Source organism: Cyanistes caeruleus, chromosome 10 (assembly GCF_971803275.1).
Source record: "Cyanistes caeruleus chromosome 10, bCyaCae1.hap1.1, whole genome shotgun sequence".
Taxonomy (NCBI): domain Eukaryota; kingdom Metazoa; phylum Chordata; class Aves; order Passeriformes; family Paridae; genus Cyanistes; species Cyanistes caeruleus.
In genome coordinates, this window is record NC_141710.1 from 1,145,069 (window position 1) to 1,160,791 (window position 15,723).

The following is a 15,723-nucleotide window of genomic DNA, read 5'->3' on the forward strand; positions in this document are numbered from 1 at the left end:
CTAAGGCACAGAGAGGAAGGGGGTAAGTGAAAGGAAACCCTTTTCCAGGTCTGAAGGATGAGGATTTCTTTCTCTCCAGGTGAAATTTGTTACACGTGTTCCTTTATGCCCTGTAAGTCAATAAAACATAACCACAAACCATCGTGTTTTAACATACAGCTCAAGTAAAACTAATTCCGCAGTTTCAGAAAAATCCTTTGTCAGTGGTCATCACAGTGCCTGTTTTGATCCTGTATTGCCCCTAAAAGAAAATACAGTCCTTTAGGAACAGAGGAGCTGGGTCAGAGAAGAGGCCAAATGCTGGTGTCAGCTGCAGAGAAGACACAGCCCTCAGAAGGCCACCACGCTCATATTTTGGATCTGTGTCCCTTTCTGCTGGCCAGCTCCTTGCCTTGTCCTTCCACACTCAGCAGCAGCCAACGCTTGAACTTCTGCAAGGCTCCTGTGAAGAGCCTGTTCCTTTGCCTGAGTTCCTCTGGAAACCTTTGGAAATTTTTTATTTGGTGGTTGCAGAGGATCTGCCCAAACCAGGGCTGGGCAGGACAGGGGGGCAGAGGAAGGAGGAAGGAACTGAGGCAATCCTGTGGGAAAACTTGTGAGAGGCTGGGTGGAAAACCCACGGCTGGGGAGTGGCCCAAGGGAAGGGCACCCATGCAAGAGCTCTGGGAACCCTGGGCTGTGCACAGTTTAAGCTTTCCTGCTTTCTGTTTATCACTGAGCAATGCAGTGCTCCACAGCTGCAGGATCCGGGGAGGTTATGGGCTCTGGTGACTGACACGGGACTCAACGAGACTGGCTTCTGCTTGGTTAATCTCAGCAAAACATTTATTCAGCACAGCAACAAGCTCAGCTAAAATCCAGAGAGCCCCAAACAGAGGCAGGGTAGAGGTTTGATGGGACAGAACCAGGGTGGAGTTTAAGGCTGGGCTCTAATAGGAACATAGCAAGGGAGAAACCCCAGGGGCACAAACCCCATCAGAACACCCTGGGCTGCCACCCCATGAGGGTCTGGGGTGGGGCAACTCTTCCCAGGCTCACAGGGCACATCCCCTGAGACAGAGGATGGAATTCACTCCTACCTGGCTTTAAAGTCAAGAGTGTCACTTTAACAATGCTTATCTGAAACTAAATCTTTGCCTCTCTGGGCAGGGGGCACCTCAAAGAGCAACTGGTGTTGCAGTCTTCCAAAAGCAAGTGCAGAACTCCCTTGGAATAAATTGAATTCACGGGGTCATTGTGCTGAAGGCACAGCTTGAGCTAAGGTAAAAGCTGCACCAAAATTAGCTGTGCTGGTTATGAGAGCCTGGGCCAGGTGAATAAAGCAGAAATGCTTTCACGTTGTTTTGTTAGAGACAACTTTGTTAGCTTGAGAAACTGATCCATATTTTCAAACCAGTCCTGGTGCTAGATACTTGGCTGGTTTTGTTTCCAGGAACTCCAGGTTTGTTTTTCACAGGCTGCCCCTGGGAGTCAGGTCTCTTGGACATGGAGCATTTGATCCAAAGCCTGTTTGTCTCTCCACTTTCTTCAGTGAATTTAGGTTTGTACAGCTCAGTTCAGACTGGTGGATTTCCTTATTCTGTTAGAGCTTCTAAAAATTACTTTAGGCCCACTGACAATTGGCACAACTGGAAACAGGCTCTTTGTAGATCTGGAAACTATAAATTAAGAATCATTGAACTAAACAGAGTTCAAATAATTCCTCAAGCAATATTGGATACTTTTACCTGCTTCTCCCTCTCCCAGCTCTGATCAAATCCAGCTTTTCCTGTTTTAACTTAATGGGTAGAAGGTAGTTGAAGCAGTACACTGACAAATTGGGAAGCACAATTGCTTCAAGGAAGCTACCCTTTACATGAGCCACTTAAGGGGAAAAAATAAAATTGCTTCATATAAAACTCCATGGTTTATTTCCTAATCTAGGAAAGGGTAGTAAAACAGTACTGAGTTGGAAATTTTTTAATTAAACCCATGCTTGATGACTTAAAGTTTGTTTATGATTTCTAGCAAAGATTAATGCACAATAGCAAGCCAAACAATTTATTATTTCAGAGCTTGTTGTCATGTAATTTGTAGAGCTGAGTGAAAAAGTGATTATTACATTCAAAGGAATTTATTGTTCTGTAGCCTGGGGTTTTTCTTTAGGTTGCATTTGGCTGTTTTTTCATAAAGTAAAAGTAAATAAATTAAAGCAGTGAAGGAACTCTTGGAATTTCCCTGGAGGAGTGGGATACTCACACAGGCTTCAGACCAGGAGCTCTGAACTCTATTGATCAAGGCAGAAGGCTTGGGTTTCCTCAAAGCTGTAATCACATATTGTTATAGATGCAGAATAGATGGATAAATCATTTGTCTAATCCTTAAAACAGCTTGTTTTTTAAGGGAGAGATTTAGGATATAAAACTGCATGAGAACATGTATCTTTATATAAGTCTTGGATTTTTAAAACCTTATGGAAGAGGGTTTCTCAGCTACAAAAAACAGGAAACAAAACACTGCAGAATCCTTCCTGCCAACTTCATTTTTTCTAATGAACTAGCTACAGCCACCTCATTAAGGAGACTGTTCTTGATCAAACTTTTCTGTCAGTTTTCTTAATCACCAAATTGAATTTCACCACTTTCAACTTAAGAACCATTATTCTTCACCTTAATGACAGGACTTGATTTAAACTATTCCTTTTCATTCACTATGTTATTACAGTTAAGGATTAAATGTTAAAAAGAAGCCATCCCAAAGCCTCAATGTACTAAAATGGAAACCTCAGTTTCACTAAAATTAAATGACACAAGTTTTCAGGGTATGGCTGTGTGAAGAACCTCTCAACTCATCTCAAAGCCATTTAGAGGTTTCTTCCAGTTTTCATTCCCGACCTCACGTGCCATTAGTTCAGGAGCCCCTCAGTTGTGGAGAGGGTGTGTGGGCTGGGATCTCACTCTGACCCCCAAAATAATTGCTTTGGCACAAGAGAAAGGGGTGGGGAGGAGTGGGAGCAGGATGAAGAAGATCTTTGCTGCAGGAAGTGCTGGACATAACGTGCTGAGATCCACACAGGAATCACACGGGGTTTAGGCTGCCTGCAGGATTTTACCCTTAACGCTTCTACGTGATAATTTGGTGATAGGAAATCAGGACTAACTGAATGCCAGTTGCACAAGGTGTGTATCCTGAAAGAGACATCTGGAGACTGATTTTCGCCCTTCTCATAAAGTCTTGGTTCAAGGCTGTCTGAATGTGGAGGTCCATACAGAGAAGCTAGGCTGACATTGGCCACGGGATCTTTTAGAGCTGTGGTATATTTATGTCACTCAAGTGAATTTTTTCAGAAAAACCTGAAATTGCCATGGCAGATTGAAGGGTAGAGGCCACAGTGAGCAGAGCAGCAGTTGCTGGGCTGAGTGCTGCTCCTTTGTCACAGACTGAACACGGAGTAAAGGCTGTGCTCCATCCCTGTGTGCTGGAATAGATCTGGGGCCTGGCTGGCCCATGGACAGCAGGGCAGCCCCAGCTGTGACAGCCTTTCAGTCACACAGGCAGCAGAGATGTCCCTCTACGTGCAGTGACGGGGATCTCACCAAACAAGATGTGACCAAAGCCCAGAGAGGCCTTTTCAGCTACTTACATTCACCAAAAACGTGAATATCTGCTGCCATTGTGTGCCTGTACAGGTCCCAGAGCCCTGTTCCAAAACCCTGCTCCGAGTGTTCCTACCTGCTGTGCTTTGAGGTTAGACATGCAGGGTGCCAGGTATTTTATTTAACCCCTTCTGTGCCATTTTGGGCTGTGAGACACGGGGTGAGTGCTGGGAGGCTGCACTGATGTGAGGTCCTTTGAGGTTCAGTTCCCTAAGGCACAGGCTTCGTGGCAACCCTGCAGAGTGAAGGAAGGAAGCTGGGCATTCCAGCACCCCAACCATGTCCCAGGTTAAAAGGTGGCTCTGCTGGGAGCCCCTGGCTGCTGGAGCAGGGCAGAAGCCTTGGCAGAGCAGTGACAATCCATGAGAGGCTGGAGGTGCAGCCAGAGCTGTTGCCCCAGCACCACGCGTGGGAGAGCTGCCAGATTTCCAGAGAGCCAGAACATCCTTCAGCTGCTGTCTGCCATGCACCCCTTCTGGATTCCTTCTCCTGTCCTCCCCTCCCTCAGAGGATTGTGTGGCAGAAGGGATTTATCCATAGCCATGTCTCCTTTGCTCCAAGACCTTCCTCCCTTTATTTCTGATGGCCTCATTCTGACCCAGTGCTGCTGCTTCTTTTTGTGCTCATCCTACAACCCCTGGGATTAGGGCAGTCTCCAACTCTTTTTCACAAATCCAGTGGAGTAATGGGACCTTAGAGCTTTCTTTTGAAGTGTCTTCATCTTAAGATTTCAGAATTCATGGATTCCTCCCTCCTTTCTGTAGTACTAGAGGAAAGATTTTTACATGATGCTGTAGGTTCTTGAGCTCAAATAAGGGGCATTGGTAAGGAGTAAGAAGTGAAGCCATAGGAGTGGAGAAGAACTGCCTTTTGCATTCAAAAAACATACTAGATGATGCATAAGAAACTAATAATAATGTTTCAAATTATTATTGTTCTTTGCAGCCAGGAATCAGAGTTAGTGCTGCCATTTCATTATAGCTCTTCTGGAAGGTGCCCAACATGCATTATCCAGCACTGTGACTGTGTTTGGTGTGCCTCTGGTTTATGTGGAAGTAATAGAACAGCTATAGACAGCTTTTTATATTTAGCAGCAGGTTTGTAAGGATGAGGAGAAATGCCTGCACACCTGTATTGTTCCCATGGCACCTGAGCACTTAAATGTCTTTTTCTGTTTGACATCTTTTGTATTTTAATGACACACAAAGGCATCAGCAGAGATGGGGACTCTATTATGTGAGACACTGAGTGAACATGAGAATGGCAGCACCTGCCCCAAGTAACAGACTGTCTAAAATAGACAAAACAGGCACTAAAAGGTGTCGTATCTCCATTTATAGGTAAGGCCATGGGATAAATGAAGACTCTTGCAGTTACACACGGTCTATAACAGCCGTGGTCATTGAACCTCTAACTCTAGAGTTGCAGACCTGTGTTTTTTAAAGAGAATAACTGCTGCTGTCTTGCAAGCAATTTATGTCTGTTAATAATCAAGATGTAAAATGAAATAATGCAGGTATTGAGACAGAAAGGTGATGTGTTCAGATATTACTTCATGGGGATGTTTCACAGGAACAGACATCAAGAAGCAAGTAAAGATTTTTTCATTTTAAACATGGGGAAAAGTGCAACCTATAACTAAAATAGAAAGATACTTAATAGTCCTTCACCACTTTCATGCCTTTGGTGTTCCCTAGATTTACTGGAGGTATTTGGGTTTTAAACTACACAAAGGAAAAAATCTATATTGCCTCAACAGCCTATCCCAGAGACTCGTTCATTAGGGGAAAGATCCCAGTGCAGAGTTCACTGCTGAACGGCCTGGGTACCAGCAGCAGCTTTCCCAGCTTTAAAATAAATCCTCCAGGTTTTAAATGTATTTACATTTAGTTGCTTTATTAAAATACAGGAGGAGAAAATACAGTTAGTCTCTCTAATTCATCTTAAAATTCAAAACCCCACCATTTCTTCAGAAATTCTGAGATTATCAGATCCACTACCCACTATTTTTAAGTTAGATGTGCAGCCCTGACACTTGGTTTTCTGCAGTGGATGAGTAACTGCATGTGGCAGGTTTATGGAAAATGAATTCCTCACCTTCAGTGAGACTTGAGGAGAGCATTGGTGCCATCTGCACAGATCCCATTACAGCCAGTTCACGGACAGCTGTGATCTGGAGGCATCCCCTCTCCTCATTAATCCCCCATTCCACTACAATAAACTTCTGCAGAGATGGCAACACACTGCAGATGGAATTAATCCACCATGGCAGGAGCTAATTAAGAGAACAAATCTGAAGCAGTGCCTTATGGCTTTAATTCCCTTTTTATACCTGCAGGGCATGGACTGTTAAAAATGAGAAGAAGTTAAGCGTAAGCTGGCGCTGGCTTTAACCATGTCTGCAATCTCAAATACCATTGCTCCTGCTCGTTTCAGTATAGCCTGGGATCAGACTTGAAAATAAAAAATTAATGAACTATGAGAAGAACAGAGGAAAGGAAGTTTTCATTAAGAATGCTCAGAAATCAACCTGAGCGCTCTCCTAAGAAAGCTGATACACTTAATCTCAGCATCAAAGCAGCGTTTTGGAAGATGGCAGATATTTCCAGGAAAGAGTATTCAGACAGATAGGAAAGGTCTTTTCAGGAGCAAGTATAAGCCATTTGAGACTGTATCTTTTAGAGCAAGAAATAGTCACCCACAGGGTGTTCTGTCAGGGTAAGAGCAACCAGCTGTGCTTGTGTCTTCCAAAGGGGAACTCTCTTTTCATGGATTTTGGAACTTATGATCTTCATAAAAAAATTAATGATCCTGAAGCCTTTCATTATCTACCAGTTCAACTCTCTGATGACCCCCCACTAACTAAAGCCAAAAATGGGGGGTGGTGAAAACAAAAGCCTCTGTACATGATTTTGTGAGAGGAGTGCCTGTATATAAACGACCAATAGCAGAGGAAATGAGTGAAATGTGCACAGGAGCATATGGGAAATGTTAGAGCTACTGGTGCTCTGTGCAGTATTTATGTGTAAAACCTTGAAGTGTGTTTTCTGGAGCAGGGCTTTACAAAATGTGTTATTTCAAACTTAAGGAGCTCTATTTGTAGCCCACTGAAGCTGTACTTGGCTTTTAGCATCTGTTGAAGACCCTGTCAAAACCCTTTGGGCTAAATACACAGAAGATACAAGAGTGAGGATTAGTATTATGTGACCTGTCCGAAGGACCTGTGCTATCATGGAGGAATTCCCATTCCTGGCTTTAGACTTGAGGCTCTCTAGGCAGTGAAGTTAAGTTGCTGGTACCACAAAAACAAAGGAGGATTTGAAAAAGGCAGTTGTAGAAAAAGTTTAGTTCACATTTTTTTTCCAGGAACTGAAGCAGCTCCTCTGACAGAAAAAGACTCCTGTCTTTTCCTGGAATTAATTCCATATGCCCTTACTTGTCAAACTAGAATGGTGGAAAAAAATAGTTTAGAGCCTGCTTTCATTTGTGACTACTGGTAGCACTGCAATTCCCACTCCATCCCAAATCCATGGTCTGAACACATCAGGTGAAATAAAAGTAAGCCTGTGAGGAATTGTCTTGCAGCATTATCCAGACACCTGTCTGCACTGGGATGTTTAGGAAATAGAGATGTTGTTGGACCAGGTGTCAGCTACAAATCTGAGGCTGTTTTTTGAAGACTGTGGCTCTGTCCTGAACATTTGGCAGTGTGTGGGGCTTGGTTTCCTTTGTTCTTTTGCAGATGTGGGCAGTGGGAACCACTGTCAAGGCCCATGGAGGGGTGACAGTGCCAGTGCTGCCTTTTTCAACCTAGAAATTAAACAAAAGACAAATTTTAGTATGGAAGATAATATAAAAGTGGATTTTCATTTGAAGGTCTCCAGAGACAGTTATGAAAGGACATCCACAAAAGTCCACCCACACAGGGTGAACTATAGGCTTTAGGAAATTAGCATAATTGATAAAAAGCACCAATTAACACCAATTAGGAGGACAAGTGGTGATGCATTCTCCCCCCCCAGGTCAAGCCCCTACTCTGGAGCCACCTCTCTTGGTACTAGCTGTACTTTGTCCATGAAAATCTCCATCTTGAGGAGGTGTTCTCTGCCTTACTTTGCAGGAAAAGCCAAAATAGGGTAGGGGCCTTGTACTCCTGGGGCTTGGAGCTCTGAATTTGTTTTGTCTTCTTTCCAAGAGAAAGGGCATGGAAAAGTACTGGGGAAACCAGCTGGAATTAATAGGCTACAAAGCTCCAAATATATGTGCAGAGAATACAGAGAAAATAGAAAATAAAAAAAGGGCAAAAACCATAAGGGCATTGCTAGGAAGTGGGGTCAGAAATCAATCCCCTGCAGAAATCACACTTAGAAAGGGAATTGTGGTCTCAAAAGTGAATGGCCAGGAGGGGAGTTGGGGCATTGGTGTGCTAAGGGGAGAAGGACAATTGCAGCATCAGTGGGCAGAGCACGGTGCAAAGGACCCCAGCAGGGGCATCTGACACAGGTTAATGCAGAGCTGTGCTTCCCTTAGGGGCTCTGTGGGCTCTGGATACTTCTGTTTCCTTTTGCTTTCCTGCCTTTTGAAGTCAGTGGGAATTCTGTATCCCCTCCAAATTTAAGGTTACTCTTAAGCACAGACATTAATTGGATTGGGAGCAAGTCCTTTGTTGAGTTAGGGTCAGATATTCTTACATCCCACGTGCAGAGCATCTCATTAAAAGAATGGGTCTGATTCCAAAAAAACAACGGCCTGGGAGCAGAACATCAAATGTGCTTTTGGTCAGGATATTTGTCACTTGCTGTGTGTCAGTTACTTGCCATGAATTAGAATGATGTATTCTTAAATCCAGCTGAAAGCCGGTTCTGGACAATTAAGATTGATTTTTGTGTATGGATTCTTGTACTCTAATAACTTACATAGGGACAGATATCTTAAATATAAGCCTCATTATTTTCTAAACTATGCAAATCTCTTATATTTTACTGCTAGATTATTAATGTCCAGTTGCTTATATATGATGAGACAGTCTGCATAAATTTTTTGAAAAAGTGCCTCTGAGCACTGATGCTACAAAAACATCAAAGTAACTACAAATCCTTCAGTCAAACAGGGCTCCTAGAGGTTTGGACTGTCTCAAAGAGAGAAATTTAAGTTTGAACTACAAGATGGAATTTTTAGAAAGATTGCTATGGGGAAGAGGGTAAAAAAATAAGGAACAGAGATTTTGGCCTATGTTTTTTGGTTGTAGCTCAAGGAAGACTGTGAGTATTATTGATTGACTGGGGATTTCACCTTCAAATTGTGGAAAAAAGACTGAAGACTTCATTTTACTTGTGGCAGGCAAGCATCAAACCCTCCTTCTGCAACTGTGTGTTCAGCCAAGCTGCCAGGCCGGGCACAGCTTCATTCCCCTCCCTCACATCTGAGAGAAGAAAAGTCACAAAAGCCTGGGTTTAACAAAGCCCCAGACACTGGGATGCTCATGGAAGTGCTGCTGAGAGGAAAGGACATGTTGTTCTGTGTTGCAGAAGTAGGTTCTGGTTTTAGAGTGACCCAAGTTCCACTCCAGCTAATTTCAGAGCAGTTGTATGATTTGTAGGCAGGAGGGGCTGGAGTCTGAATTCTTCTGAGCAGGCAGCTCCTGTGTTGAAGGGATATAAGTCTTGAAAGATATCTCTAGGCAGAAGATTCCCATATTTATTTGATCAGTAGGTGAAAAAGAATATTTTTAGGACATTTGGCAATTCATTCAAATCCTTTCAATTTAATTTTTCCCTATTCATTTTTTTCCAGCTAGTTCAGGTGGCAAGTTACTCTTTCATGTCTCCCAAGCTGGTACATCTTCAGATCAAATACTCATGAGAGCCTAATTCAGTAAAACAACCCTAGCCTTCTACAGAAACTTGTGGTAAGGATCAGAATCCTTGTCTTAACCAGGTTTTATTTTTCAGAGTCTGATGTTTGTAAACCATTTGATACATAAGTGGTTATTTCACTTGGTGTCCCTAGAAGTTTTGGTTTGGGATTTTGTGTGTTTGAAAGAAAACACCTTTTAGTAAGTGAGCAGAGAAAGAGTGGTTTATTTGTGGTTGTGCAGATGAATAGCAAACCTGTTTTAAAACAATCTACAGTAGCTTCAAGGGGAGGAGGAGAGGATGGAGAAGAAAATTTGGATTCATTTTTGCCCTCGTGTTCTGCTGGGTCTGTTCCTCCACCTCCATCAGATGTGGCCATGCCCTGTAAAACTCAAGCAACTGCTTAGACTGTTCCTGCTCCCATCAGGCAGAGGGCTGGTGCCTTTTTAGGGCTACCTAAAAACAGAGGCCAGACAAAATCAAAGGAATAAAAAGCAGTTCTGTTTATTGAAGGGCCTTCAGGTACATTTAGGGCAGACAAAGCCCCCCAGGGGCTGCACCCAAAAATGGATGATGGGTCACGGGTTTTCACACTTTTATCAGTTTGGTCCATTTGCACATTGGGGGTTCATTTTCCAATTCCAGCTTCAGGTAATGAACTCATTTACCCCAAGTTTGCTGCCCCAAGTTCCTTTCGTTTCCATCTCTCAGGCCTGAGGCAGTGAGGTGTCCTTGATTGCCAGGCCTGGAGAGGAATTGCTATGTCTGAGCAAAATGGGAGAGCAGCAGCTCACACTGTGTGTGGAGTTTGGAGTTACACACTAAAGAATTGCAGGATTACAAATATATGACAAATATAAAAGCTAAAATCCTAAGGCATCAAAGGCAGGGGCAGAAGTCCCAGGAGGTGGTGGCCAGGTGGGACACGTCTGGTGCAGGATGGTGCGGCCTTGCTCTGTCTGCCCAGCCTGGAGACTCAGTGTCCTGGGAAAAGGCATTCATTCCTGACTCCAGCACAGCTGGCTGCAGCTCTGACAATCCAACAGATTTTAGAATCTGAAGAGCCTTTGAAGTGACAATTATGAGTTAAACTATCCATCAAAAACCTCTAAAAGGCACCTAGGGAGGTTCATACTAGAACTGGGGGGAGGGGGGGGAGTTCTAGTGGATTCTTTCTTTTGATATGTAAATAATAAGGTTTAAGAATTTAAACACTTAAAAATAATGCCTTCAGTTGTGTGGGTGGAAGTAACAAATCTTTCAGCTCATAAAACTGATGCTTTGTATAATTTCCTGATGTTCACTCACCTTGGCTGTTAATGGAAACTTACATTCCAGCACAAACCCTCATCATCCCTCTGAAAGCAGCAGGAAAGATTTGTCTCCAGTGACAGGCCACAAATGCCCTGAACACACTGGATGTGCTCTCCCTTCTGTTCCACGAGCAAACACTGCTAACTGTGGTGGGCAGGAGCTACCCACACAGGTTTCCATGGACCCCACCTTTCCATGGAGAGATGGGTGGTGCAGGCTCTGGGATGAGCCTGTGGGCACTGTGTGCTCCAAGCTGATGTCTGGCCAGCATTTCTGCTATGAAAATCAACACTCTGGTTGTAGAGCTTATCCTACACTGATAGCTTGCTTGTGGAAGAGCCTTGCAGCACCCAGTGTTAGCCATGGAAGTGGAATTGGCTGTAGCCTCTGAAGGAGGGCACGAGAAGGGGAGAGCTGGGCTCGTGCTGAGAGACCAGGAGGCAGAAAAGTTCTGAGAGGTGCATAAATGATACCATGGGAGGACAGCACTGTGTGCCAGGAGAAACACTGCCTTGTTTTGGCTCTTGGGAAATGATAATTAAAGAGCCTGGGAAGCCCTGAAGTTTATCTGTGCAGGTCAGGGTGCTGCTGTACCAGTTACCTCGTCCAGAGGTCAGGGTTTCTATTGCAGCTGCAAAATCAGCTGGGAGGATATGTGAGTGTAAATTATATGTACTGTGCTTCAATCCAATGCAGAACTTGTGCACAACAGGCAAAAATGGAACTTTCTGCCATGGGTGCTCAACTGTACAATATTCATACTCTAAACTGCTGCCAGGAAAGGAACATTGCTCTTATTTTCTATTTCCTCTCTTGGAGGTAGTAAATTAAAAGGGAGATCAGAGTCACTGAATACCTAATTTGCAAGAGAGGGCTTTACTGCTTGTTCTCGGGATTTAAAATGTATTTTGCAAACTTTTATCTGTTTGGATTGAATTTAACTGATTGGAAGTGACATGGGCAGCTTTGCTCCCTGCCAGGGAGGTGCAGTAAAGCAGATGGCCAAGGCACTGCTCCATTATTAAACAGATCAGTTAGGAGCCTAGAAAGAAGCACACTTAGTGCCTTCATGTCTCACAAGGCCATATATTTTCTCTAAGATGAGGGAAAATTAATATGGTGTCTTTATTGGATGGAAAAGGTTTTTCAATTTAACCTTGAGCTATTTTCCTTTACAAAGAAATTGCATAAAAGCAACAATGAAAAATTTTAATCTCCTTATGGGATAATAGAAGAGAGATCATCTGGAGTTTATAAAGCATCATAGTTAATGGATTCATTTTAATAATGACAGGTTTATCCACCCACATTGGCAAATCTTCATATATTTTTTTTTTCTTTTTTTCTTTTTTGAGTGCATGCATCCAGATTACACGTCTTAAAGCACAGAAGGAAGTGTCATACCAAGAGTAATACAAGCACTCTCCTGTTTCTTCTTTGGCAGCTGGGGAGCCCCAGCATTCTCCCTCACCCTAGCATCCATCATTTGGACACTGTCTCTGGCCATCTTTTCTCTAAATCTCAATGTCTATGCTGCAGCTGACTCACATTCAAACTTTTGGTGTAGCTTCTCTCCACTAGAGCTCTGATCCTTGCTGGGGTTCCTCCAGCTGAGCTCCCCCAGTGCTGTTTTCTCCAGCACTCACAGATGTTCCTGCACACAGCTGTCCAAAGTGCTTCCCCCAGCACCTTTTGCCACCTGGTTCAGCTGAGGAACCTCTCTGCGTGTTCTTCTGCTCCTCCCTTTTCTTGTTTTGTGGTTTGTTGGGGTTTTTTTCCTACCACCACCAGTTTGCCTTACCTTTAAAGGCCCTGCCCTGTCTGTCCATGTCCCATTTTCCCTTCTCTTCTGCTGCCAGGGCAGTGTCTCCCTTTTCAGTCAGGGATGCAGCTGTGCTCACTCAGCCTCACACATCTGGAAGGACCCTCCCCCAGGATGTGCTATTCTCTTCCCTGCCATCCCCTGTTTAAATCTTGCTTTGCCACACTGTTAACTCAATTTCTGGCTGTTGTTAACTCCAGTGCTGTGTTCTCTCCTTGCTTCCCTGGCTGTCTCTCTGCCCCCAGCCCCGATGTGGTGAGCACACAGGGGAAGAGCCTGTCCCTGCTCTTTGTGTGCAGCTCACAGCTCCAAACGTTCCAAGCCTACCACCACAACTCCTGGGCTCTACAGGAACACAAATAATCACCAGCAGATCTTTTCCCCATTGTCTGGAAGTGCTTGTCAGCTTTGTGGCATTTCTTGTAGAAGTTTAGCGAGGCTGGTGAAGCAAAGCTTGAAATTGGGGAAGAAAGCACAGCCCATTATCAATTCAGGAATAATTCAACACTGTCCTACACCGAGTGTTCATTTGTCTTCCAAATGCTGAATTCCATTTGCTGAATACATTAAAATTCTCTAAGTAGGGGCTAAGTTTGCCTCAGCAGACACCTTTTATGCTGTGAAATTCCTCTGTCCCAGATGCCCATGTTTGCCACGGCTTTTGGTGTCTCTGCAGTCCCGCTCCTCACTTTCTCTCAACAACAAACATCCTAAGGAATTTGCTGGAGTAATTGGAAGTTGCCAGCTGTGAAGCAAGTCTGTGCTTCTGTCCAACCATTTGGTTGGGTCTAATGTGAAAAGGGAAAGGAAAAAAAAATCCTCTTTCTGTTCTGGCTTTGCAAAGACTTTCTGTAGACTCAGGATCAATGAGTCTCCTTTGCTCAGAGGCAGCTGGGTGGGTAATGGGAGATTTCTGAAGAGTTCCCCAGTGCCTCCTTCAGGACATGAGGAATCCTTAATACTTCACACCAGGATATGCCCTAAGCAAAAATCTTGGCAGAGGTAATGTGTACTGCAAGCGCTCACAGAAGTTCCTCTTCCGTGCATTTAAATATTTTCCTCTGCTTAGCATTGCCATTAGTGGTAAAGTCAGAGCATTTCTGGGGAATTCCAGCAGAGCACAGCACACAGATGGCCTTGTAGCCTTTCCCCAGTGGTCTGAGAGGGCAGAGGTGATGCACACTGCTCCAGTTCCACCTCCTGCAGGTCTGGAGGAGGCTGAAAGAGCAGCTGAGCTGCTACATTAAATTTCTGATCCTGCTCCCAAGCTTCATGTAATGTAAATTTCTCAGGAGCAAGCACTCACTTTGGAAAAGCTGTAAGCAGTAATTCCAGTGGAGTGAAATAAAGATTTTTAAGGTGAATCCTGTGCTGACAATAATGCTCTAAGTTTACAAGCCCAGGAGTGAAGAGTTTAAATTTGCTACTCTTATTTTCACTTTTCATTTGGCTCAGTATCTCCATTTCCCCTGCATTGTCTGAATTAAGGAATACTTAACAGCCTTGATTTTGTATCTTTCCAAAACTGCTTTGGAAATTTAATGTAGGAAAAGCAGGGGCATTCTTTGCAATACCAAATACTGATTAAATGTACTTGTGTATTTAATAACGTTATCTGGATCCATCATTGTCAAGCTGTATCTTCCAAATCTGCTGAATAGGAGGGGGTAATCTTAACCCTGAACTTCCTTCTGGGAAGTCCAAAGCTAATTTTGAGAGAAATTTCCTCTCTTTTATGACAAACTTGCAAGATTTTAGAGTATATATGGCTGGGTTGTACAGGGTTTTGTAACTGTTCCAGATCCCCCTGGATTTGCTATAGGCAGCACAAAAATTGCTTCTGTTGGATTCTGGATAGGAATATGGAACGTCAAAAGTATTTTCAGGGATCCTGTGGTGCCCACTTATTCAGAGCAGCAGCTGCATCTTCTCGAGTCACGTTCAGTGACTCCCCCAGGTTTGGCCACCGAGTGGCCCCCGTTGGCATGAACCAAACCTTCAGCAGACCTCCCTTCATGTGTGCTCCCCTTCCTTCAAGGCAAAAACATCTCACTGAGGACTCCCAGATCACCAACCCAAGCAATTACAAGCCCCTTTCCCCTGGGAAAATAATATCCCCTGGGATTATTTTATCAACTTCCTCTGGAGGGTTATCCATAAATGTCAGCTTTTAAATATAAATAAATATATGCCAAACTTTCTCATTGCCAACAAATGCCAGGCTCCATTGGACTTCACCTGCTAAAGCACTCAGCCAAGAAACAAATTTTATTCTCTGGAGGTTGGGAAGACTCATCCCTTCATCCACAATATTGCTTGTGGTGCCCTGAAGCTCCCTGCAAATACTGACCCGACGGGCTATGTTCTCTTTCCTTAAGGTGAGATATTAGGATGAAGGGTGTAGTTCTGCCTTTTTAAGTGACAGCACTACACTGCAAGGAGCCAAACCCCACTGCTGGGACTCCTGGGGCTCTTGGGCTGGGTTAAAGAGGCTCCTCCACTCCATGTCCTGTTACTGAATGCACATTTATGTGTCTACAATAGGGTGCCAGAGCCAGGAGACTGTGCTGGAGGTTACAGCCAAGTCCTCCTGACTTTCTCTGCTTTTCTCATCCAACAGCTTCGCAGCTGCTGTGCCATCAGTCAGAGACAATCAACCCTGCTGTGAACATTCTGCAGCCCAATGAGCAAGACTTCATTCTCTGCTGAGAGCAAGGTGCTGGATTTGAATGCAGATTCTCCACGTCAGGCCAGGCAAGGCTCTGCTTTGGGAGCTCCTTGTATTTATTGCTTTGGGGAAAGTGTCCAGCGTGGGAATTCCTGTTGGATTGTCAGTGTTTCCATTTTAGTTCAGCTGACAAGTTTGCACATCTGTGAGTTTTTTGGAGAGATGTGTTTCTGTCTCCAAACTGGTAATTTCTCCATACTATTCTGTTTCTTCCTAATTCTCTGTCAGCTTTACTTCTTGTTCAGGGGAAAAGGAGGGAAATGCTCAAGAGAAGTAAATAGCTACTTTTTTTTTTTTTTTTTTTTCCCTCAAATGTATTCATTAGTCACTGAATAATTTACACGGATGATTCTTAGTTCACCAGTTGTT

At 43.9% G+C, this 15,723-nt stretch overlaps 1 long non-coding RNA gene across 1 annotated transcript in view; it reads left to right on the forward strand.

Moving 5' to 3' along the window:
* Positions 1-15,373, forward strand: part of LOC111933662 (uncharacterized) — a 28,188-nt gene extending 12,815 nt beyond the window's left edge. Inside the window, exon 3 of the long non-coding RNA XR_002866824.2 lies at positions 15,247-15,373. This is a non-coding gene — a long non-coding RNA (uncharacterized LOC111933662). The remainder of the gene's footprint in view (positions 1-15,246) is intronic.
* Positions 15,374-15,723: the final 350 nt, after the last annotated feature.